Source organism: Musca autumnalis, unplaced genomic scaffold (assembly GCF_047663935.1).
Source record: "Musca autumnalis isolate F117 unplaced genomic scaffold, ASM4766393v1 scaffold_5, whole genome shotgun sequence".
NCBI lineage: Eukaryota > Metazoa > Arthropoda > Insecta > Diptera > Muscidae > Musca > Musca autumnalis.
This window is the reverse complement of record NW_027412088.1, coordinates 55,582,716-55,608,026: the sequence shown is the minus strand read 5'-3', so window position 1 is coordinate 55,608,026 and position 25,311 is coordinate 55,582,716. Positions and strand designations below refer to the sequence as shown.

At 38.2% G+C, this 25,311-nt stretch overlaps 1 protein-coding gene across 3 annotated transcripts in view; it reads left to right on the top strand.

Moving 5' to 3' along the window:
* The window catches only part of LOC141405224 (protein qui-1), a 442,299-nt gene that overhangs the window by 14,170 nt on the left and 402,818 nt on the right, over positions 1-25,311 (top strand). Inside the window, exon 1 of one of the 3 annotated variants that reach the window (XM_073989318.1) lies at positions 13,779-13,869. The exons of 1 other annotated variant lie outside the window; for it this stretch is intronic. The gene's annotated coding sequence lies outside the window, so the exon portion shown is untranslated. Of the gene's footprint in view, positions 1-13,778; positions 13,870-13,968; positions 14,126-25,311 lie in introns of those variants that run through there. One more of the 3 variants, XM_073989320.1, reaches the window with a different exon arrangement.

Sequence of the window (25,311 nt, the reverse complement as noted above, 5' to 3'; positions counted from 1 at the left end):
GTATTTTTTCGTCCATATCTTTTGTCGAACAGAGAAAACTTTTGGAGATCTTCTGTCACCCTTTTGTCATCCAACTAAGTCGAAGATAATACTTCAAACAAATTCGCAATTTTTAAAATTCTTATGTTTTCCATAAAAGAACTTTGAAGATCTTTTTGTCATAATCGGAAGACTCAGAAGTTTCTCTGTACATAGAAGAGCTTTCATCGGACTTTGATTGTCGTCAGAAGTCTTTCCACTGTCTTCTATTAGCAAAATAATACATTTGTATATTTTCTGCCTGAATAAAACCTTTGAAAGTTTTCTGTGCAGACTTTTGAAAATCGTTCATAGGAGAGCTTTGCAGATCTTCTGTTGTCGAAGAAAATCCGTACTTGTTCGTGGATAACCATTGAATACCATCCGATTTGCATAGAAAATCTTTGAAGGTCACATGTCTTTTGTGTATAGCAGAAGTTTACAATATATGTAGAAGACATTGATAGCAAACTTTGAAAGAGAGACGCCATCCGTAGATCTTCTTTTCAAAAAAAAAAAAAAATCCTTTAAAAAAACATTTAAAGGTAGTTCGGAAGGCTATTAAGAGTATTCGGAAGTTCTCTATATTGAGATTATTCTGTATAGAAGATATTTAATCAAATACGTCATCTCTTCGCAAACTAACTTTGAATTTAATGGATGGAATTTATAAGACTTTAGTATATAGAATATAGTATACAGAATATATTTTCTGTCTGCAGAATACTTATGGCAAGTTTTCTTTAGAATGCCATTCTCAATAGAAAATGTTTGAAAGATTTTTGGACTGCCGTCTGTGGAATAACCTTAGAAGTTATCCTGCATTTAAATCGCCTGTTCTCCAATTCCGTTTAACTCTATTGTTCTTCTATTCACAATTGTCTTAAGAAAGCCCTTATGCCTTTATGTACTTGTTTTTATATATATTTTTATTTTATGTTACACCCTAATGTCTATCAATAAATTTAAGCATTTAACCCCCCAACTATTTACATTACATTTACTTTGTGGAATAAAATTGAATGCGGTGGTGTGGAGGCATAATGTTATTCTAATTGTTGCTTGATGCCTCGTTTGCCATTAATATTGTTGTTGCTGTAATTTCTGGACGAATTCAATAAACATTTATTTACATTACCACAAATTGAAAATAGATTTTTGGAAGCAACAGCCCACCCAACAAATAAATAATGTGGCCGCGTCGTTCACGTGTGAAAAGAACATTTTGGTGGCCCAGAAAATATTCCAAAGAACATTAACATAGACATCCCCTTTTCCGGACTGCAACTCATTAGCTATTCTGGCAAAAAAGAAAAGAAAAGTCATTGACTTTAAGGCTGTCTATTTAAATTCCGTAGCATTTTATGTAGAGCAACACATTTTGAAGGTTTTACGTTTGGTGTGTGTGTGTGCGCGTGAGTCTAATGGACTAATTGGTAATGTGAGAAACTCTGTTCCGTCGATTTTTCAAGGTTATGTCAGCTGTTAATAATGTTTTTTTGTTTCAAATGAAATAAAAAATCATTTTATGGGCAATATTATTAATCACTTCCTTTTAATTTATAAATAAGGGAATTTCAAGGAAATGGCTCTTTTTATGGTAGGCTTATTTTAAATTAAGGCGCAATAAAAGTTGTCGTTTTGGGATTTAAGTCAAGGGGATGAAGATGGAAAAGACGAATCTAAAGATCTTGCGGAGATTATTCGGAAAAATCCTATTCTATAATTAAATGACTTAATTTTGGCCAAAAATAAACAAAAATGATTTAAAAAATCCACGCCCTTAGAGGAGGCCAACAAAAATGATTTAAAAAATCCACGCCCTTAGAGGAGGCCAACAAAAAATATTTAAAAATCCACGCCCTTAGAGGAGGCCAACAAAAAATATTTAAAAATCCACGCCCTTAGAGGAGGCCAACAAAAATAATTAAAAAAATCCACGCCTTTAGATGCAACCAACAAAAATTATTTAAAAAATCCACACCCTTAAAGGCGACAAACAAAAATGATTTAAAAAATCCACGCCCTTAAAGACGACCAACAAAAATTATTTAAAAAATCCACACCCTTAAAGGCGACAAACAAAAATGATTTAAAAAATCCACGCCCTTAAAGACGACCAACAAAAATTATTTAAAAAATCCACGCCCTTAGAGGCGACCAACAAAAATTGTTTAAAAAATCCACGCCCTTAGAAGAGGCCAACAAAAATTATTTAAAAAATCCACGCCCTTAGAGGAGGCCAACAAAAATTATTTAAAAAGTCCACGCCCTTAGAGGAGGCCAACAAAAATTATTTAAAAAATCCACGCCCTTAGAGGAGGCCAACAAAAATTATTTAAAAATTGCACGCCCTTAGAAGAGGAAAACTAAAATTATTTAAAAAATCCACGCCCTTAGAAGAGGCCAACTAAAATTATTTAAAAAATCTACGCCCTTAGAAGAGGCCAACAAAAATTATTTAAAAAATGCACGCCCTTAGCGGAGGCCAACAAAAATTATTTAAAAAATCCACGACCTTAGAGGAGGCCAACAAAAATTATTTAAAAAATCCACGCCCTTAGAGGAGGCCAACAAAAATTATTTAAAAAATCCACGCCCTTAGCGGAGGCCAACAAAAATTATTTAAAAAATCCACGCCCTCAGAGGAGGCCAACAAAAAATTATTTAAAAAAGCCACGCCCTTAGAAGAGGCCAACTAAAATTATTTAAAAAATCTACGCCCTTAGAAGAGGCCAACAAAAATTATTTAAAAAATGCACGCCCTTAGCGGAGGCCAACAAAAATTATTTAAAAAATCCACGACCTTAGAGGAGGCCAACAAAAATTATTTAAAAAATCCACGCCCTTAGAGGAAGCCAACAAAAATTATTTAAAAAATCCACGCCCTTAGCGGAGGCCAACAAAAATTATTTAAAAAATCCACGCCCTCAGAGGAGGCCAACAAAAAATTATTTAAAAAATCCACGCCCTTAGAGGAGGCCAACAAAAATTATTTAAAAAATCCACGCCCTTAGAGGAGGCCAACAAAAATTATTTAAAAAATCCACGCCCTTAGAGGAGGCCAAAAACATTGCATAAAAATCCATGCCTTTGGAAGAGGTAAATAAAAATTATTTAAAAAATCCACGCCCTTAGAGGAGGCCAACAAAAATTATGTAAAAAATCCACGCCCTTAGAGGAGGCCAACAAAAATTATTTAAAAAATCCACGCCCTTAGAGGAGGCCAACAAAAATTATTTAAAAAATCCACGCCCTTAGAGGAGGCCAACAAAAATTATTTAAAAAATGCACGACCTTAGAGGAGGCCAACAAAAATTATTTAAAAAATCCACGCCCTTAGAGGAGGCCAACAAAAATTATTTAAAAAATCCACGCCCTTAGAGGAGGCCAACAAAAATTATTTAAAAAATCCACGCCCTTAGAGGAGGCCAACAAAAATTATTTAAAAAATCCACGCCCTTAGAGGAGGCCAACAAAAATTATTTAAAAAAAATCCACGCCCTTAAAGGAGGCCAACAAAAATTATTTAAAAAATCCACGCCCTTAGAGGAGGCCAACAAAACTTATTTAAAAAATCCACGCCCTTAGAGGAGGCCAACAAAAATTATTTTAACTAATCCACGCCCTTAGAGTAGGCCAACAAAAATTATTTTAACTAATCCACGCCCTTAGATTAGGCCAACAAAAATTATTTAAAAAATCCACGCCCTTAGAGGAGGCCAATAGAAATTATTTAAAAAATCCACGCCCTTAGAGGAGGCCAACAAAAATTATTTAAAAAATCCACGCCCTTAGAGGAGGCCAACAAAAATTATTTAAAAAATCCACGCCCTTAGTGGAGGCCAACAAAAATTATTTAAAAAATCCACGCCCTTAGAGGAGGCCAACAAAAATTATTTAAAAAATCCACGCCCTTAGTGGAGGCCAACAAAAATTATTTAAAAAATCCACGCCCTTAGAGGAGGCCAACAAAAATTATTTAAAAAATCCACGCCCTTAGAGTTGGCCAACAAAAATTATTTTAAAAAATCCACGCCCTTAGAGGAGGCAAACAAAAAGTATTTAAAAAAACCACGCCCTTAGAGTTGGCCTACAAAAATTATTTTAAAAAATCCACGCCCTTAGAGGATGCAAACAAAAAGTATTTAAAAAAACCACGCCCTTAGAGTTGGCCAACAAAAATTATTTAAAAAATCCACGCACATAGAGGAGGCCAACAAAAAATATTTAAAAAATCCACGCCCTTAGAGGAGGCCAACAAAAATTATTTAAAAAAATCCATGCCCTTAGAGGAGGCCAACAAAAATTATTTAAAAAATCCACGCCCTTAGAGGAGGCCAACAAAAATTATTTAAAAAATCCATGTCCTTAGAGGAGGCCAACAAAAATTATTAAAAAAATCCATGTCCTTAGAGGAGGCCAACAAAAATTATTAAAAAAATCCACGCCCTTAGAGTATGCCAACAAAAATTATTTAAAAAATCCACGCCCTTAGAGGAGGCCAACAAAAATTATTTAAAAAATCCACGCCCTTAGAGGAGGCCAACAAAAATTATTTAAAAAATCCACGCCCTTAGAGGAGGCCAACAAAAATTATTTAAAAAATCCACGCCCTTAGAGGAGGCCACAAAAATTATTTAAAAAATCCACGCCCTTAGAGGATGCCAACAAAAATTATTTAAAAAATCCACGCGCTTAGAGGATGCCAACAAAAATTATTTAAAAAATCCACGCCCTTAGAGGAGGCCAACAAAAATTATTTAAAAAATCCACGCCCTTAGAGGAGGCCAACAAAAATTATTTAAAAAATCCACGCCCTTAGAGGAGGCCAACAAAAATTATTTAAAAAATCCACGCCCTTAGAGGAGGCCAACAAAAATTATTTAAAAAATCCACGCCCTTAGAGGAGGCCAACAAAAATTATTTAAAAAATCCACGCCCTTAGAGGAGGCCAACAAAAATTATTTAAAAAATCCACGCCCTTAGAGGAGGCCAACAAAAATTATTTAAAAAATCTACGCCCATAGAGGAGGCAAACAAAAATTATTTAAAAAATCCACGCCCTTAGAGGAGGCCAACAAAAATGATTTAAAAAATCCACGCCCTTAGAGAAGACCAACAAAAATGATTTAAAAAAATACACGCCCTTAGAGGAGGTCAACAAAAATTATTTAAAAAATCCACGCCCTTAGAGAGGACCAACAAAAATTATTTAAAAAATCCACGCCCTTAGAGAAGACCAACAAAAATTATTTAAAAAATCCACGCCCTTAGAGGAGGCCAACAAAAATTATTTAAAAAATCCACGCCCTTAGATGAGGCCAACAAAAATTATTTAAAAAATCCACGCCCTTAGAGAAGACCAACAACAATTATTTAAAAAATCCACGCCCTTAGATGAGCCCAACAAAAATTATTTAAAAAATCGACGCCCTTAGAGAAGGCCAACAAAAATTATTTAAAAAATCCACTCCCTTAGAGAAGGCTAACAAAAATTATTTAAAAAATCGACGCCCTTAGAGAAGGCCAACAAAAATTATTTAAAAAATCCACTCCCTTAGAGAAGGCGAACAAAAATTATTTAAAAACCCACGCCCTAAGAGAAGGCCAACAAAAATTATTTAGAAAATCCACGCCCTTAGAGAAGGCCAACAAAAATTATTTAAAAAATCCACGCCCTTAGAAAAAGCCAACAAAAATTATTAAAAAAATCCACGCCCTTAGGAAAAGCCAACAAAAATTATTAAAAAAATCCACGCCCTTAGAGGAGGCCAACAAAAATTATTTAAAAAATCCACGCCCTTAGAGGAGGCCAACAAAAATTATTTAAAAAATCCACGCCCTTAGAGGAGGCCAACAAAAATTATTTAAAAAATCCACGCCCTTAGAGGAGGCCAACAAAAATTATTTAAAAAATCCACGCCTATAGAGGAGGCCAACAAAAATTATTTAAAAAATCCACGCCTATAGAGGAGGCCAACAAAAATTATTTAAAAAATTCACGCCCTTAGAGGAGGCCAACAAAAATTATTTAAAAAATCCACGCCCTTAGAGGAGGCCAACAAAAACTACTCAAAAAATCCACGCCCTTATAGAAGGCCAAAAAAATTATTTAAAAAATTCAACAAAAATTATTTAAAAAATCTACGAATTCAGAGGACGCCAACAAAAATTATTTAAAAAAAGCAACTTTCTTATCTGTGGTCGACACACTCAGTTTATGTTGTAAACATTTTATTAATTATTTAAATAATTTTGTAATTTGCCTCTATGGATTTGTTTCTGTTCGTTTCTTTATTGATTACATACATATGTGCCAAAATTGTTAATTGTTAACAGACTTTGAGTGTACACTCAATAAAACAACAGCATTTCTAAAAATAATAAACGCATAAATGCCCGCGGCGAATTCGATTGAATCATAAACATAAACAAAAAAATTTGAAAATGTTTTCTTAGAAGAAAATAACTTTGGAGGCAAAAAATAAAAAACCCGCATACACATCTTTGAAATTTAAATATAACATCAATGATCCCCGAATGGCTGGAGAGAAGAGTTCTGAAGAATATTTGTTAGACCATAGAGTTTGAGTCATATTGGTTGAATTGTCTGGTCCAGAATTTATCTTAGAAGTTTAAGCTAAAATCGTTTATTATGAACTGCGTGTGAAGGAAATTTTCAATGTCCAATTGTTCAGACCACTATTCTTTGATCCCTGCATAATACCTGAGGTCTATTCTAATGTAATCTTTATTCTCAAACTATATCTTCCTCATTTACTCCCCTAAAATTCCTCGAAAACTTTAACAAATAATTACATGGTCATCGATGTTTGTTTAATGCCGCCTTCAATTTCTGACTAATAAAATCCAACAAAAATCGCTCCGATTTGTTTTCAATAAAGAAGAACACCCAACAGATTAAAATGGAAAAACAAAAGAAAACATCACCCGGCATCTCTAATAAATTGAAATAATTATTTTGTTGAAATCGAAACTGCTCCATTGCCAATAAAGTGAAAACATAAACAAAGAATTCGATGACTTTGAACAATAGCAGAGCACTTCAAACAATAACAATAGCAAAGAAACAGAAGAACAAGAAGAACAGATAGATGACGATGATGGCGAGTAGTACTAAAAACAATAAACATTACGAAATAATAGATTTCAGAGATCATCCGGTTAAGTGTGGGAAGTGTTCCGCTTTGTGAGAAATCCAATCATAAGAATTGTAGAATATAAACAGTTTGGAATATAAATTTTTGTTTAGAACCTCCGTAGGTATTCAATACATAAAATACCTTTAGCATGGCTTCTAAATAAGCTATAGAAAATATAACGGCTTTAGATGGATACAATACGCCAAGCAGGCCCACTCAGCATAAATGACCTGTAGACAGTAAAGACCCTATATAGGTAATCTTCCCTGTCAGTCCTAATAAGTCTTCCGTTAATGAAAGATATTATTTAGGTTTTTTAAAAACGTCGTATGTTCGCAATCATAGGAACTCATATGTAATTTGTCGGTATATGTCCACGCCTTAGTGTAGCCCCCATAGAACGCTACCTTCCGATTTTCAATATATTGAAGGTTGTGGCCACAAAATTCCACCGAAATGGGTCTATATTTTTATTTAGTCTTCATTTTGGGTATAAAACTTTCCATACGAAATTTGTCGGTATAGGTCTATGTCTTCATATTGCCCCCATAGAACGGTAGTTCAAGATTTTCGGTATTTTTAAGGTTGTGTCATCAATATCACACCTATATGGCTGAAATCAGGTATTTAGTCTTCGTTGGAGGCATAAAACCTTCCACCTTGTCGGCACAGGTCCACGCCTTTATATAGCCCCCATAGAACGGTACCTCCCGATTTTCGGTATTTTGAAGGTTAAGGCTTCAAATCCCACCGAAATGGCTTAATTTGGAAGAACTTACCGCCGTTCTACAAAATCTCAAGAGGTCTTCTGTCTATAGAAGACTTTAAAAGGTCTTCTGTCTATCGAAAACTTCGAGAGGTCTTCTGTGTATGGAAGAAATCAAGTGGTCTTCTATCTATACAAGAGGTCTTCTATACATAGAAAACCTCAAGAAGTCTTACGCCTTCTTTCTATGGAAGAGCGCCCTAGCCTTCTTTCTACAGAAGAACTCCCAAGGCCTTGTTTCTATAGAAAACCTCCCAAGGTATTCTTTGAATGGAAGACCTCAAGAGATCTTCTGTCTATAGAAGACCTCAAGAGGTCTTCTGTCGATAGAAGGCCTCAAAAGGTCTTCTGTCTCTAGAAGACCTCAAGAGATCTTCTGTCTATAGAAGACCTCAAGCGGTCTTCTGTCCATTAAAGACCTCAAGCCGTATTCTGTCTATAGAATCCCTCAAAAGGTCTCCTGTCTATATAATCCTTCAAAAGGTCTTCTCTCTATAGAATCCCTCTTAAGGTCTTCTGTCTATAGAATCCCTCAAGAGGTCTTCCGTCTATTAAAGACCTCAAGAGGTCTTCTGTCTATAGAATCCCTCAAGAGGTCTTCCGTCTATGGGAGACCTCAAGAGGTCTTCTATCAATAGAAGACCTTAAGAGGTCTTCTGCCTATAGAAGACCTTAAGAGGTCTTCTGCCTATAGAAGACCTCAAGAGGACTTCTCTCTATAGAAGAATTCAAGAGGTCTTCCATATATAGAAGAAGAAGGGGTCTTCCTCCTATAGAAGACCCCAAGAGTCTCTGCCTATAGAAGACCTCAAGAGGTCTTCTGTCTATAGAAGGCCTCATGAGGTCTTCTGTCGATAGAAGGCCTCAAAACGTCTTCCGTCTCTAGAAGACCTCAAAAGGTCTTTTGTCTCTAGAAGACCTCAAGAGGTCTTCCGTCTATAGAAGACCTCAAGCGGTCTTCTGTCTATAGAAGACCCCAGGAGGTCTTCTGTCACCTTCTGTCTATAGAAGAGGTTTCTGCCTATAGATGAACTCAAGAGGTCTTCTGTCTATAGAATCCCTCAAGAGATCTTCTGTCTATAGAAGACTTTAATAGTCTTCTGTCTATAGAAGACCTTAAGAGGTCTTCCGTCTATAGAACACCTCCAGCGGTCTTCTGTCTATAGAAGTCCTCAAGAGGTCTTTTGTCTGTAGGTTCCCTCAAAAGGTCTTCTGTCTCTAGGAGGCCCAAGATGTCTAATGCCTATAGAAGATCTCAAGTGAACTTCTGTGTATTGAAGACCTCAGGTCCTCTGTCTATAGATCTCAATTGGTATTTTTCCTAAAGCACACCCCATGTCTTCTGTCCATAGAAGAGCTCAGGTCTTCTGTCTATAGAAGACCTCAAGAGGTCATCGGTCTATAGAAGACCTCAAGAGGTCTTCCGTCTATAGAAGGCCTCAATTGGCCTTCTGTCTATAGAAGACCTCAAGAGGTCTTCTCTCTATAGAAGACCTCAAGAGGTCTTCTGTCTATAGGAGACCTCAAGAGGTATTCTGTCTATAGAATCACTATAAAGGACCTCTACATGAGACTTCAATATGTATTCTATGTATAGAAGACCTCAACAAGTCTTCCCTCTATAGAAGACATCAACAAGTCTTCCCTCTATAGAAGACATCAAGAGGTCTTCTGGCTATAGAAGACCTCAAGAGGTCTTCCGGCTATAGAAGACCTCAAGAGGTCTTCCGTCTAAAGAAGACCTCAAGAGGTCTTCTGTGTATAGAAGACCTCAAGAGGTCATCGGTCTATAGAAGACCTCAAGAGGTCATCGGTCTATAGAAGACCTCAAGAGGTCATCGGTCTATAGAAGACCTCAAGAGGTCTTCCGTCTATAGAAGGCCTCAATTGGCCTTCTGTCTATAGAAGACCTCAAGAGGTCTTCTCTCTATAGAAGACCTCGAGAGGTCTTCTGTCTATAGAAGACCTCAAGAGGTCTTCTGCCTATAGAAGACCTCAAGAGGTCATCGGTCTATAGAAGACCTCAAGAGGTCTTCCGTCTATAGAAGGCCTCAATTGGCCTTCTGTCTATAGAAGACCTCAAGAGGTCTTCTCTCTATAGAAGACCTCGAGAGGTCTTCTGTCTATAGGAGACCTCGAGAGGTCTTCTGTCTATAGGAGACCTCAAGAGGTCTTCTGTCTATAGAAGACCTCAAGAGGCATTCTGTCTATAGAATCCCTCAAAAGGTCTTCTGCCTACAGAACACCTCAAGAGGTCTTCTGCCTATAGAAGACCTCAAGAGGTCTTCTTTCTACATGAGACTTCAATATGGCTTCTATGTATAGAAGACCTCAACAAGTCTTCTCTCTATAGAAGACATCAAGAGGTCTTCTGTCTATAGAAGACATCAAGAGGTCTTCTGTCTATAGAAGACCTCAAGAGGTCATCGGTCTATAGAAGACCTCAAGAGGTCTTCCGTCTAAAGAAGGCCTCAATTGGCCTTCTGTCTATAGAAGACCTCAAGAGGTCTTCTCTCTATAGAAGACCTCGAGAGGTCTTCTGTCTATAGGAGACCTCAAGAGATCTTCTGTCTATAGAAGACCTCAAAAGGTATTCTGTCTATAGAATCCCTCAAAAGGTGTTCTGCCTACAGAACACCTCAAGAGGTCTTCTGCCTATAGAAGACCTCAAGAGGTCTTCTTTCTACATGAGACTTCAATATGGCTTCTATGTATAGAAGACCTCAACAAGTCTTCTCTCTATAGAAGACATCAAGAGGCCTTCTGTCTATAGAAGACATCAAGAGGTCTTCTGGCTATAGAAGACCTCAAGACGTCTTCCGGCTATAGAAGACCTCAAGAGGTCTTCCGTGTAAAGAAGACCTCAAGCGGTCTTCTGTCTATAGAAGACCTCAGTAGGTCTTCTGTCTATAGAAAACATCAAGAAGTCTTCTGTCTATAGAAGACCTCAAGCGGTCTTCTCTCTATAGAGGACCTCAAGAGGCATTCTGTCTATAGAATCCCTCAAAAGGTCTTCTGCCTACAGAACACCTCAAGAGGTCTTCTGCCTATAGAAGACCTCAAGAGGTCTTCTTTCTACATGAGACTTCAATATGGCTTCTATGTATAGAAGACCTCAACAAGTCTTCTCTCTATAGAAGACATCAAGAGGCCTTCTGTCTATAGAAGACATCAAGAGGTCTTCTGTCTATAGAAGACCTCAAGAGGTCTTCCGTCTATAGAAGACCTCAAGCGGTCTTCTCTCTATAGAAGACCTCAAAAGGTTTTCTGTCTAAAGAAGACCTCAAGAGGTCTTCTGTCTATAAAAGACCTCAAGACGCCTTCTGTCTATAGAGGACCCCAAGCAGTCTTCTGTCTATAGAAGACCTCAAGGGCTCAATAGTCCATAGAATGCATAGAAGACCTGAAGAGCGTTCTTCTGTCTATAGAAGACCTCAAGTGGTATTCTGTCTATAGAAGACCTCAAGCGGTCTTCTGTCTATAGAAGACCTCAAGAAGTCTTCTCTCCATAGAAGACCCCAAGAGGTCTTCTGTCTAAAGAAGACCTCAAGAGGTCTTCTGTCTAAAGAAGACCTCAAGAGTTCATTAGTCCATAGAATACATAGAAGACCTCAAGTGGTCTTCTGTCTACAGAAGGCCTGAAGAGCTTTTCTGCCTATAGAAGACTTCAATAGGTCTTTTGTCTATAGAAGACCTCAAGGGGTCTTCTGCCTATAAAAGACCTCAAGAGGTATCCTGCCTATAGAAGACCTTAAAAGGTCTTCTGTTACCTAAATAAGTCTTCTGTATATAGAAGTCCTCAAGAGGTCTTCTGTCTGTAGAAAACCTTAAGAGGTCTTCTGTCTATAGAAGACCTCAAGAGGTCTTCTGTCTATAATAGACCTCAAGAGGTCTTCTGTCTATAGAAGACCTCAAGAGGTTTTCTGTCTATAATAGACCTCAAGAGGACTTCTATCTATAGAAGACCTCAAGAGGTCTTCCGTCTAAAGAAGACCTCAAGAGTTCATTAGAACATAGAAGACCTCAAGAGGTCTTCTGTCTATAGAAGGCCTCACGATGTCTTCTGTCTAAGAAGTCTTCTATAGACAGAAGACCTCTTGAGGTCTTTAATAGACAGAATACCTCTCGAGGTTCTCTACAGACAGAAGACCTCTTGAAGTCTTCTACAGACAGAAGACCCCTTGAGGTCTTTAACAGACAGAATACCTCTCGAGGTCCTCTACAGACAGAAGCCCTCTTGTGGTCTCCTATAGACAGAAGTCCTGAGGTCTTCAATAGACAGAATATCACTTGAGGTCTTCAATAGACAGAATATCACTGGAGGTCTTCAGTAGACAGAAGACCTCTTGAGGCCTTCAATAGACAGAAGACCTCAAGTGATCTTCTGTCTATAAAAGACCACAAGAGGACTTCTGTCTGTAGAGGACCTCGAGAGGTATTCTGTCTGTTAAAGACCTCAAGAGGTCTTCTGTCTGTAGAAGACTTCAAGAGGTCTATTGTCTGTAGAGGACCTCGAGAGGTATTCTGTCTATAGAAGACATCAACAGGTCTTCTTTCTATAGAAGACCTCAAGTAATGTTCTGTCTACTGAAGACCTCAGGTCTTCTGTCTGTAAGGGACCTCAAGAGGTATTTTGTCTGTAGAAGATCTCGAGAGGTCTTCTGTCTATTAAAGACCTTAAGAGGTCTTCTGTCTATAGAAGACCCCAAGAGGTCTCTTGTCTATAGAAGACCTTAAGAGGTCTTCTGTCTATAGAAGGCCTCAGGAGTTCTTCCGTCTATAGAAGACCTCAAGAATTTCAAAAGTAGTAGTATAGGGTGTCTCGACATTAACCTTTGCTTTCTTATTTTTTATATCTTTCGTATTAAACAAGAAGCCGACCATGTCTGCTATTTGCCTTATTTACCCATTTTTAAATCCTTTTTCGTTTCTTGCGGTTCAAAGATTAAAGAAAGCCATATTTTTCAACCAAAAGAAAAAATGTTTGAATGAATTTAATTCATTTTTCTCACCTTTTGTCCTTTTGTCCAAACAAAAAAAGGGACTAAACGAAGTCCTTTTATTTATGGTTGATGTATTGCATGTTTCCCTGTGTCTGTGTGTGACTTAAAATGTTTCCCACTAATCCAAATTGACATTTTGGTTCCTTGTGTATGGATGTTTTTACGTCTGTAAATATGTGTGTGTTTGGGTTTTTTCTCAGAACATCTCTTTTGTGTGAGTGTGTATGCATGTATTTTTGTTTGTTTCATTTACAATGGAAAAACGGAAATCTACAAGTGTCCATTGTTAAAGGCGCAACATGTGAGAAAGCATGTGCTAAGCTAAAATAGAAACATACACTTGTACAGACATACACACGCACACACATACTCTTAGCATATGAAAATGAAAATATAGAAAGTGAAAAAAGGAATCCTAAGACATTCCTACATTTACATTATGCCCACTAAAAGGAGGGCACAAATGTTGTTAACACATACGAGTATATTTATGATTGAAATCCCAAAGGAAAAAACTGGGGTAGCAAAGAAAGAACAACAAACAAACAAACTCTACAAAAACAAGGTAAACTTGTCTGCTATAATGTGAAGCAACAATTTATGCCAATTGCTGCTGAGATCTTTCGTTCATCGAGAGTAAAGAGAATATTTGGTCTTTGGGTCAAAGTTGAATGGAGAATGTTTCATTTCAATTTTGTTTCTATAAAAAGAGTAGATTTCAAGAAAAAAGCTTTTTCCCGAAACAGAGAGTGAGAGCGAATTCCTTGCAAAACTTTTGTTTACCCTGAACGGCATAGATTTACATTACCAACATCTGGATGAAACAGTTTAGCGGTTCTAGTCAAACGGTACACATTGGCAAAACAAGAAAACGGATACTTTGCCAGCGAAGCTTCGTTGTTCATCATAGCCAACGGTATTGTGGCCAAAAAGAAAAACTAAGAAAATAAACATGATTTTATTAAGTTAAAGAAAGTTCTAAACAAAAATGATTTATGGGAAAATTTAAGTAAACAGAACAAAAGTGTTTCTCTTTCCTTGTTCGTTTGCCTTGCGGGCTGGCCAGTCGTGTGTGTGTGTGCGGGTTATAGCCCTCTGTGTGTGTTGGTGGCCAAACAATGTGGAAATTCTCAAACAAGTGTTGATGAACAACAAAAATGCCCATATTAAAGGTGGAAACTTGCGTTTAATGTCAAAGTGTTTTGTTTAAAGTGTGTGAGAATGTGTTACAACGTGTGCGTGTGTGTGACTGGCTTTTGTATTATAAAGGAAGGAAGTAGAATATGTGCTGGTTGTTAGTCACCATGTGAGTGAGTGTGTCTGTGCCGTGCTTTGAATGTTTCAGTAAAATATGTATTTAGAAAACAGTACATGCCGTCAGCCAGGTTAAAATCAGCGGGTGCTTGGATAATACCAAACACTCCACTCATTTGTATAAAAACACCATGCCCAGGCCATCCACCCACCCTCCAGCAGTCAGCCAGTCTTAATTCGGTCATTCATTTTGGTATTTTACATTCCTAGTGTCGTTGTTGTTGCTGTTGCCTTAAATGCTGATTACTCCCCCCCTCCCTATGCTGCTGAGGGGAATGGGTGGACGGGTGTCGTGTAATTGTGATTCTGTGTGTCGTTCACTGTTCACTTCCGTGTGTTCAGCTGTGTTAACGACGAAGAAAAGAAATAAATGAATACAAAAAACAGATGAAAACAATACAATGAAAAAAATTGTGCGGGCTTTACTTGGTCTGTGTGTGTGAAAAGTTACAATTTGTTTTACCGTTGATTGTGAGCTGCTTTCTGGTCGGCTTAATATAACAACAACAAAAAAGAAAGAAATGTAAAGTAAATTTAGGACATCATTAACTTAACTTTATTAATTATTTTTAACATGGTTCAAAAGGGAACGGTGAACAGTTTATTTATTTTAAATCTTTGAAAAATGTTTGTCAATCCTAATATACTCAAACAATAGCCTTCGGAGGGGAGGGAGGTTTTAACATGAATCCAGAAAAAAGTCCTCATGAATTGTAGAAGTAACAAGCAGCAAAGTACCAATCGACTTTACCGACAGAAATATACCGTCAGCCTATGTGATTTGAAACTTTTATCTAGTGACAATATCGAATCGAATACCGGCTACGCAACCGAATACCTTTTTCCCAATAGTTATGTGTTCGGGTGATTTCAGATTTTGTGACCCTTTAAGGACGCATTAACTTGCCGACAAAACTATATTTGCATTAAACTCATAAGTGTTGCCGTGGAGGTACCTGGATAAATTCACCATTTTGGACGTGGATCTTATATTAGAGTCATTTCTTTTCGATAGAAAGCGCGCTCTCCATTCATTATACACTCAGCCTCTATGCTAGAAAGGGTATATACACTTTGATACGAAATAACGGTTTTAGACCCAAAGTATGTTTGGACGAAATTCGTTTCAGAAAATTTGGAGTCGATTTAGCCGTATCCGTCCGTCTGTCTGTCTGGCTGGTGCGCACGATAACTCTCGAACGGATCAACCGGTTCGAACCAAATTTTGTGTACCGTAATATTTTGTCCAAACTTAGTTTAAGTTCGAAGATGGGCCATATTGGTCCCCTCCTTCGAATACCTCCTCCACAAAAGTTCAAAAATTTCTTGGTAAAATGGTGTGAACGATAACTCTCAAAGAGAGCAATCGATTTGGTCCAAACTGTGCACATCGTATTATTCCTTCCAAATATAGATTGGGTTCGAACATGGACTATATCGGTCCACTCTTTGGGGTACCTCCCACACAAAATTGGGATAAAGTGAAGTTTAGGAGCTACTCTCGGATCGTTTCTAAATTTGTTTCAGTAGGTTTTCCTTGCTGCACCCTTTACGACGGTAAATTGTTTTCTTCGGCAAGTCCATACTTCCTGAGATATTGACCTTCAGGCTCCAAGAAACCCTGACGGCACCAACCAAAATGGCAAATCCACAAGATAATTCTCGCAGGGAGTTTCTGATTGGTGCAGACTTTGCTCATCATATTATTGCATCCAATTACGTATCAGGTTGGAATATGGACTATATCGGTCCACGCCTTCGGGTACCACCCACACAAAATTGGGATAAAGTGAAGTTTCAGAGGTCCTCTCGGATCGTTTTGATTTTTTTCAGTAGTTTGCCCTTGCGACTTCCTTTACGATGGTACAATTTTTTCTTGCGCAAGTTCATATTTCCTGTGATGTTGGCCTAAAACCACCAAGAAACCCGAACGGCACCAACCAAAATGGCAAATCCGCAAGATAGTTCTCGCAGGGGGTTTCTGATTGGTGCAGGCTTTGCACACCGTATTATTTCATCTAGTTATGTATTATGTTGGAATATGGATTGTATCGGTGCACTTCTTCGGGTAACTCCCACAAAAAATTCGGATGAAGTGAAATTTAAGATATCCTCTCGCATCGTTTTGATTCTTTGTTCGTGCGGCCTCATTTACAACGGTACATTTTTTCCGGAGTAAGTCAATATTTCCTAAGATAATGACCCAAAAGCTCCAAAGCTCAACTCCCACAAAAAAATCGGATAAAGTGAAGTTTAAGAGCACCTCTCGGATCGTTTTGATTTTTTTTCCAGTAGGTTGCCCTTGCGGCTCTCTTTACGATGGTACAATTGTTTTCTTGCCCAAGTTCATATTTCTTGCGATATTGGCCTAAAAGCTCCAAGAAACCATGATGGTACCAACCAAAATGACAAATCCGGTAAATAATTCTCGCAGGGAGTTTCTGGTTGGTTCAGGCTTTGCACACCGTATTATTTCATCCAGTCATGTATTAGGTTGGAATATGGATTGTATCGTTCCACTCCTTCGGGTAACTCCCAGGAAAAATTCGGATAAAGTGAAGTTTAAGAGCTCCTCTCGCTTTGATCGTTTTGATTCATTTTTCAGCAGGTTGTTCTAGCGGCCTCATTTACAACGGTACAATTTTTCCGGAGTAAGTCAATACTTCCTAAGATAATGGATTATACTGGTTTTATCTCGAAGGGAAAAAATTGATGTGGGATTTTTTTATGCGGCACCCCCCTAAAGTGTTAAGTTTTGTTAGATTTTAAGAGTGTCAAACCTTGAACACAATCGGAATATGTTAACACGTGCCACTGGGGCCTAAAAATTTCCATAGTAATTTGTATGGGGCCAAAGGTCGCTCAACAGACCACATTTATTGCCCAATTGCTCAAAGAACTTTAGCAGTCCATTTCTGTGGCTAAACAAGTGATCCCACAAAAAATTTTGAAAATCAGTTCGGATTTTAAAATTAGATATATATATGTCCTATGGAAATTTTGAGGCCCCAGTGGCACGTGTTAACATATACTAATTGTACTCAAACTTTGTCAATCTTAAAATCTAACAAAACTAAACACTTTAGGGGATTGCCGCATAAAAATCCATAATCGATTTTGTAGTACCACCCTACTGCACATACTAAAATGGATATTGTGCAAGATAACTCTAAAACTGTATGAAGAAGTTTGCCGACAAAAATGTGGATAAGGAACTAAACTAACTGCACTAAGACACAAATGTTGAACTTTTGTGGGGGAGGTACCCTTAGGGAGGACCGATATGGGCCATATTAGAAATTGGACCAAATCGGTAGAACAGTTCAAGAGTTATCGTGCTCTCCGACCTTCACATATGGTGACATAGGGGATTTTTACACCTTTCGAACTTTTATTTCCCAAGAAATATGGACTTGCCCTGAAAAACTTTTAACGTCGTAATGGAGGTAGCGAATGCAAATCGTTTCAACAAAAATCAAAGTAATTCGAGAGCAGGTCTTAAAATGAACTTATCCGAAATTTTGTGTGAGTGGTACCATATTCGAACCTGATCTATATCTGGTAGATATATTAGAATGTGCAAAGGATGGGATTAAATCGGTCACTCCCTTCAAGGTTATCGTGCGCACAATATTTCCGAACATTTTTGAACTTTGGTGGGGGAGGTACCTGAAGGAGTGGACCCATATGGCTTATCTTCGAATTTAAACTATGTTTGGACAAAATATTACGAAGGCCAAATTTTGGATCGAATCGGCAGATCCGTTCGAGAGTTATCGTGCGCTCCAACCACTAAACGCGGTGTCATAGGGACTTTTTACATCTTTCAGGCTATTTTTTCAGGAAGTATGGACTTGCCCTTGATGAAATTTGTACCGTCGTACCATCTTCGACCTTAAAATAAGTTTGGGCAAAATATTACGAAAGCCAAATTTTGGACCAAATCGGTTGATCCGTTCGAGAGTTATCGTGCGCTCCAGCCAGCCAGCCAGACAGACAGAGAGACATGGCTAAATCAACTCCAAATTGTCTGAAACACATTTCTTCCAAACATACTTGGGGTCTAAAACCATTATTTCGATGAGGCACATTTTGCCCGTATGAAAGTGTATATACCCTCGTTAGCATAAATGCTGAGGGTATAAAAATGTTTAGTACAAAAAATTACTGTAATTTTTTTTGTTTTTATTTTTTATTGATTTTTTTTTATATTTTTAAATATTTAATTCATGGAAATTTTTTACATTTAACTGTGAAATATAACATCTCTCTAATGGTGTCCATTTTCTTGCAAACAAAAATTGGCTCTTTTAACCGCATTTTCCATTACTGCCCGTAGAGTTTCTGGTTCCAAGTTGCTTATTTCTGCTTGAATGTTGTGCTTAAGCTCTTGAATTGTTTGGGGTTTATTGATATACACAACTCCTTTCAAATAGCCCCACAAAAAAAGTCGGGAGCGGTCAAATCTGGTGAACGTGGAGGCCAAGCAAAATCAAAATTTCTGGAAATTATTCGTTCACCAAAAATGTTATGAAAAAGTTCCATTGTCGCTCTTGCTGTATGCGCAGTTGCTCCATCCTGCTGGAACCATATGTTTTGATTATTATCAACATGTGGACGCAAAAAATTTTCTATCGTAGTCCTATACAGAGCTCCGTTAACCGTTTGTGGGTGACCCTCCACATCTTCGAAAAATATGGACCGATAATTTTATCAGCCATAACACCGCACCAAACAGTACATCTGGCGGGGTGTAATTCACGCTGATGTAATGCCCTAGGATTGTGAGTGCCCCAAAATCTACAATTTTGTTTGTTTACATAGCCATTTAAGTGGAAATGAGCTTCATCGCTCATTATAAGATTGTTTAAAAAGTTATTATTTTCTCTGGCTATTTGAGGAAAACGAATAGCATATTGCAGGCGTGCCTGATGGTCTTGGGGGAGCAGTTGCTGTGCCATTTGAATTTTATACTTACTTACTTAGCTGGCCCATTACAGAACATTTGTTCTATAGGCCGAACTAAGAAGAGATCTCCATTCCTCTCTATTTGTTGCTTTGCTCTCTGGAATACCGCGCCTTTTCATCTCAACATCCACTTGTTTGCGCCATCTATTCCTTGGCCTGCCAATTCTGCGTGCACCGCCATGTGGCATGTATTCATACGCCTTTTTAGCGGGTTCATCATCGCTCATTCTTATGATATGGCCTAGCCAACGCAATCGCTGCATCTCGATACGTTTAACAATATTCATGTCGTTGTATAGCAGATACAGCTCGTGGTTCATGCGACGTCGATATTCACCGTCAACGCAGATTGGTCCGTAGATCTTTCGAAGAATTTTTCTCTCAAACACACCAAGCACTGCCATGTCTGCTTGCGCAAGTACCCAGGCTTCGGAGCCATACATCAGCACGGGTAGTATCAGTGTTTTGTAGAGCGTTATTTTTGTTTGACGAGATGTGGCTTTGTTTTTAAACTGCTTACTTAATCCAAAGTAGCATCTGTTGGCCAATACAATTCTTCTTTTGATTTCACAACTGATGTCGTTTGTTGTGTTGACGGAGGTGCCGAGGTAGACGAAGTCTTTTACTACCTCAATATTATAGGAACCAACTTCCACAGTCGGTCCGAGCTCAATGGACGCATTGCGCGTCGACACCATCAACTTGGTCTTCTCACCGTTTACCGCCAGACCCACTTTAGCAGATTCTCCTTCGACCTTTATAAAGGTATCAGTTACTTCTTTTACTGATCGACCCATGATGTCTATATCATCAGCATAAGCAAGTAACATGTGACTATTGGTGTAGATTGTGCCACTTCTTTTGACGTTTGCCTCTCGTATAACCTTTTCTAGCAGGATGTTGAAGAGGTCACACGAAAGGCTGTCTCCTTGTCTGAAACCTCTTTTGGTACCAAACTCTTCGGAGAGGTTCTTTCCTATTTTAACTGAGGACCTCGTGTCAGTTAAAGTCATTTTACAAAGCCGGATGAGCTTTGCGGGAATACCAAATTCAGACATGGCTTGGAATACCTTTGAGCGCAGCGGACTGTCGAAGGCTGCTTTATAATCGACAAAAAGGTGGTAGGTGTCGATCTGCATCTCTTGGGTCTTCTCCAGGATTTGCCGCAGGGTAAATATCTGGTCAATGGTGGACTTGCCAGGTCTAAAGCCGCATTGGTATGGTCCAATAATCTCGTTGACCATTGGCTTTAGTCGTTCGCACAATATCCCTGACACGATCTTGTAGGCAATAGGGAGTAGACTTATGCCCCTATAGTTAGAGCATACAGTCTTATCTCCCTTCTTGTGGACGGGGCACAGGATACTCAGGTTCCAATCGTCGGGTACTCGTTCTTCCTGCCAGATGGTGCTAACTAGCTGATGAATACACCTTATCAGCGTGTCGCCTCCGGTTTTGAACAGCTCGGCTGGTAAGCCATCGGCCCCTGCTGCCTTATTATTCTTCAGCCGATTTATTGCTGTCTTTACCTCATCTTGGCTGGGCAGTATACATTCAATACCATCTTCTGGGATTGGGACTGTGGTATCTTCGTCTTCTTCGCTGCTATTGGATACCAACAGATTTGAAAAATGTTCTTTCCATATCCTGAGTATACTATCTGTATCAGTTACCAAATTACCTTGCTGGTCTCTACAGGAGGATGTGCCTGTACCAAAGCCATCAGTTTGATGCTTGACTCTTTGGTAGAATTTTCGGACTTCATTCTGGCTCCTGTACATCTCGATTTTTTCACACTCCCGCTTTTCCATCTCTCTCTTTTTCCTGCGGAAAAGACGTTTCTCCTCTCTCCTTTTCTCCCTGTATCTCTCTCGTGCGCTACGCGTTGCTACGGATTGTAAAGTAGCCTTATATGCCGCATTTTTCTCTTCGGTGGCAGCACGACACTCCTCATCATACCATGGATTCCTTGGTGGAGGTCTCTGGTATCCAAGTATGGATTTTGCGGCTGTTTGCATGGAGTGGGCAATGCTTTGCCATTGCGCTGATATGTTATCGGGATGAGGAGGGCTTTGATTAAGCAATTGGGCTAGTTGAGTGGAATATGCTGTGGCTATCTGTTGTGATTGCAGCTTACCGATGTCTAACTTTCGTGTTGTGTCTGCTCGTACTTTGTTTGCTACGTTTAAGCGGGTGCGTACCTTTGCTGCAACAAGGTAGTGGTCCGAATCAATGTTTGCGCCTCGGAACGATCGTACATCCAACACGCTCGATGAATGTCTTCCATCTATCACAACATGATCAATTTGGTTTCTTGTTTTCTGATCTGGAGACAGCCAGGTGCCCTTATGAATATCGAGATGATTAAATCTGGTACTGCTAACTACCATGTTTTTTGCAGCTGCAAAGTCTATCAGTCTCATACCATTGTCAGATGTTTCACTGTGGAGACTGAATTTCCCGACTGTTGGGCCAAAGATATTCTCCTTTCCAATTTTGGCATTAAAATCGCCTAGAATGATTTTAATGTCATGGGCAGGGCAACGGTCATATGTTTCTTCTAAGCACTCGTAAAATATATCTTTGGTCTGTTCGTCCTTTTCTTCAGTGGGAGCATGAGCGCAAATAAAGCTGATGTTGAAGAATTTAGCTTTTATTCGAATTGCAGCAAGTCTTTCATTCACTGGAGTGAAGCTGGATACAAGATGTTTTAGTCTCCGACTAACTACGAATCCACAACCAAACTCATGCTTTACGTCATGGCAGCTATAATACAGTGCGTCACCTTTAGGTGTTGTTGTGACGCCTTTCCCAATCCATCGTATTTCCTGTATGGCAGTAATATCGGTCTTGTACTTTTCAAGTACGTCTGCCAATGCGAAGACTGCACCTTCTCTATAAAGAGTGCGAACATTCCAGGTGCAGATTCGCAGATCATGGTCCTTAAAACGTTTGCGGGGTTCGTCAACTTTAGAGGGGTTTGTTTTTCTTTTCTTTCGTTTTTTCATAGTAGGCTGTTTTTTCTAGGGGAGGGTTACTAACCCGACGCCCAAACCCAAGTTTTTAACGTTCTTATGGGTGAACGCGCGGCACATGTTAGCTCACTACCTTTAACGGGTGTTAAAGGCAGTTCCCCAGGTGACACCACGGGGAGGTCAGTGTCCACTTGGGATGAAAGAGGGACCAAGATAAATCCTGGGCTTTGCCATGTTAAAACCGGTCAGGACCGTTCCTTGGTATCTTCCAAGGAACGAATTTTATACGGAAACATTTTAAGATCCCGCTTCAAAATTCTTTGCAGGGATGTTCTGGAGATTCTCAATTGAGTACAACGACGACGAGTAGAGACAGATGGATCTTCGTTTACACTCTGCCGTACAGCCTCCACAACTGCTTCATTGCGCACAGATCGACCTCTTCCTCTTCCTGGAAGATCTGACACTCTTCCATGTTCCTCAAAACGGGAGACTAAGTTCCTAATCATGTTGTGACTGGGTGCTGTTCGGACATTAAAATGACGACGATAATTTCGTTGAGTTGTAATAATTGACCTTCCAGAAGAATAAAAAAATTCAATGATTTTGACGCGTTTCTGCGCATCATATGTAGCCATGATTTATCTCCAAAAACCAGTAAATAACCTGCAAAAGACAAACAAATTATTAAAAACAAAAAAGATATAACCATTTTTAATCCTTCAGTCTTTTTTGGGCCACCCTGTATATGTCAATGATTTGGTATATAAAACACATTGAGCATCTGCTTCTGTCGAAACTTTGTACATCGTAAAATATTTACCAAACGTTCATCAGGTTCCAAAATGGACTATACTGAAAATTACCTTCATGTACCTTCCTCAACAAAGCTCATCACTTTTGCATAAGTGCAGCTTTAGAACTGTTCGAGGATCGTTTACAAATGTTTACCAAAAGTACTTCTTGTGGTCTTGTTAATAGCGATAGAATGTTTTTCGTGGGCAATTCCATTACTCCTGATATAATGGCCCAGAAGCTCTAAACTGTGACCAACTGATAGGTACGATAATTACACTGTACAACAAAATTGAACTTTTTTTAAAATTACAAGAAACCCCGTACAGATTATGAAAGAGGACCGAACAAAAGAAACACGTGTATCGGCGTTTTGAAAGTTTACGTCGGGAAGTAACGTAAATAGGCGTGGCATCCTTGCATTTTAGGTATAAAGTGTCTTTGGCAATAGTACTGACAACAATGCGGGGTATATTTTTATGAAAAAATTGACCCTCATGCGAGTCACTAAACTGGTCTTTTTGGTCCCTTTTTTCAAAAACGTTAAAAAACTCCTTTAAAATGTGATCGTATCAGATCAAAATTATTTGTCATAAATTTTTACTATAGGTCCACGAATGCACCAAAACTCTAAATCGTACCTAACGCCAGGAATCTGCCAAAAGTAAAATCACCTTTTAGGGTTAATGTTGTACTTTATCTGGGTTTTTTAAGTTTTGTCCCACAAAACTTCATTCTAGGTAGAAGACGTTAAAGACAAAAATATTCTCCATCAAATTTCAATATAAGTCGCCGAATAAATGAAATATGTATTTGCAATATGTACCAAGAAAATATATACATCAAATTTGCCAACAAAACACCCAAATATTTTTTTAATAAATTTGTATTGTCTTTTTTCGAATTGATGTATGAAAGTAACATGAAATTTAGTTTTAGACGAAAGGTGTTAATGGAAGAAATGTTCTACACAAAATTTCACTGTAAGTCCCAGAACAAACCAGTTATCTACGTAAAACACTTTGTTATAGGTAGAATTTATTCGTTAAACTTTTAGACTCTTAATTAAAATTTATTCAATACAGAGTCAAAATCTCTTAATATATTTCACTTTTTGGGGATTGTGTCAAAAGAAGAAATGTTCAAAATTAAATTTCATTAGAAGTCTCTGAACAAAAGAAATTTGTAGCTATAATATTTAATATGTCCAGAAGCTTTCTATTTTTATATATGATTTAAGACCATATTCTACCGTTTTTATTCACATTTTCGTTATCTGTGGTCACAAAATATATTTTATTGCTGTTTTTTCATAATTAATTCTTTCAGAAGATTATGTGTGCTCGATCCAAACTGTTTTTGAAATATCTATGGTGAATAACATATAGAGAAAATATTGATAACCCAGATCGGACTTTGAAAAATTACGTATTTTAGTACTATAAACTAAAATAAGGTCATCAGGATAAGTCATAGGTTTCTAATATTGTATGTGAAAATGCGGGGATAGCCTACGGCTACTCTCCAGTGAATATATCTAATATACGAGTCCTAACATCCATGATTTTGGCATGGTCCTTAATACTATATTGGTGGCAGCTACTCCTGCTCTGACAAAATTTAACGTTTTTGAAAAAAGGGACCAAAAAGACCCGTTTAGTGACTCGCATGAGGGTTAATTTTTTCCATAAAAAGATACCGCATTGTTGTCAGTAATATTGCCAAAACACTTTATACCTAAAATGCAAGGATTCCAAGGAATCTGATGTCGAACAATTCAAAACCTGTAGAAATGGGCGAAACTGACCACGCCTATTTACGTTACTTCCCGACGTAAACTTTCAAAAAGCTGATACACGTGTCTTCTTTTTTTCGGTCCTCTTTAATTATCTGGCCGAATTATCTTGTAATTATTTTTTGTGTTGTACAGTGTTATCGAAAGGAGAGGTTGACATTGATCCGTCCTTTGCACATCGTAATATTTCTTTCACACTTAAATCATATTCATTTATCTGTTATAAGGGTCCTCCCACATAATAATTGTTCCACAAACATCCCAAGGGAGACTTCTCTCATATCAATGGGTGCACCCCGATTCATATTAGCTCCTCCCACATACAATTTAAAAATGTTTCATAAATGTGTAGTTTAGAGACATGTTTAGGATCGTTTTGAAATTTTTGCAGGAGGTATCATCGCGGCTTTTGTTACGACAGTATAATTATTATTGGTTGTAAGTCCATACTCTCGAAGATAAATAAAGTAAAGCTGCAAAGAACCTACGGACACGAAATAATGGCTCTTAA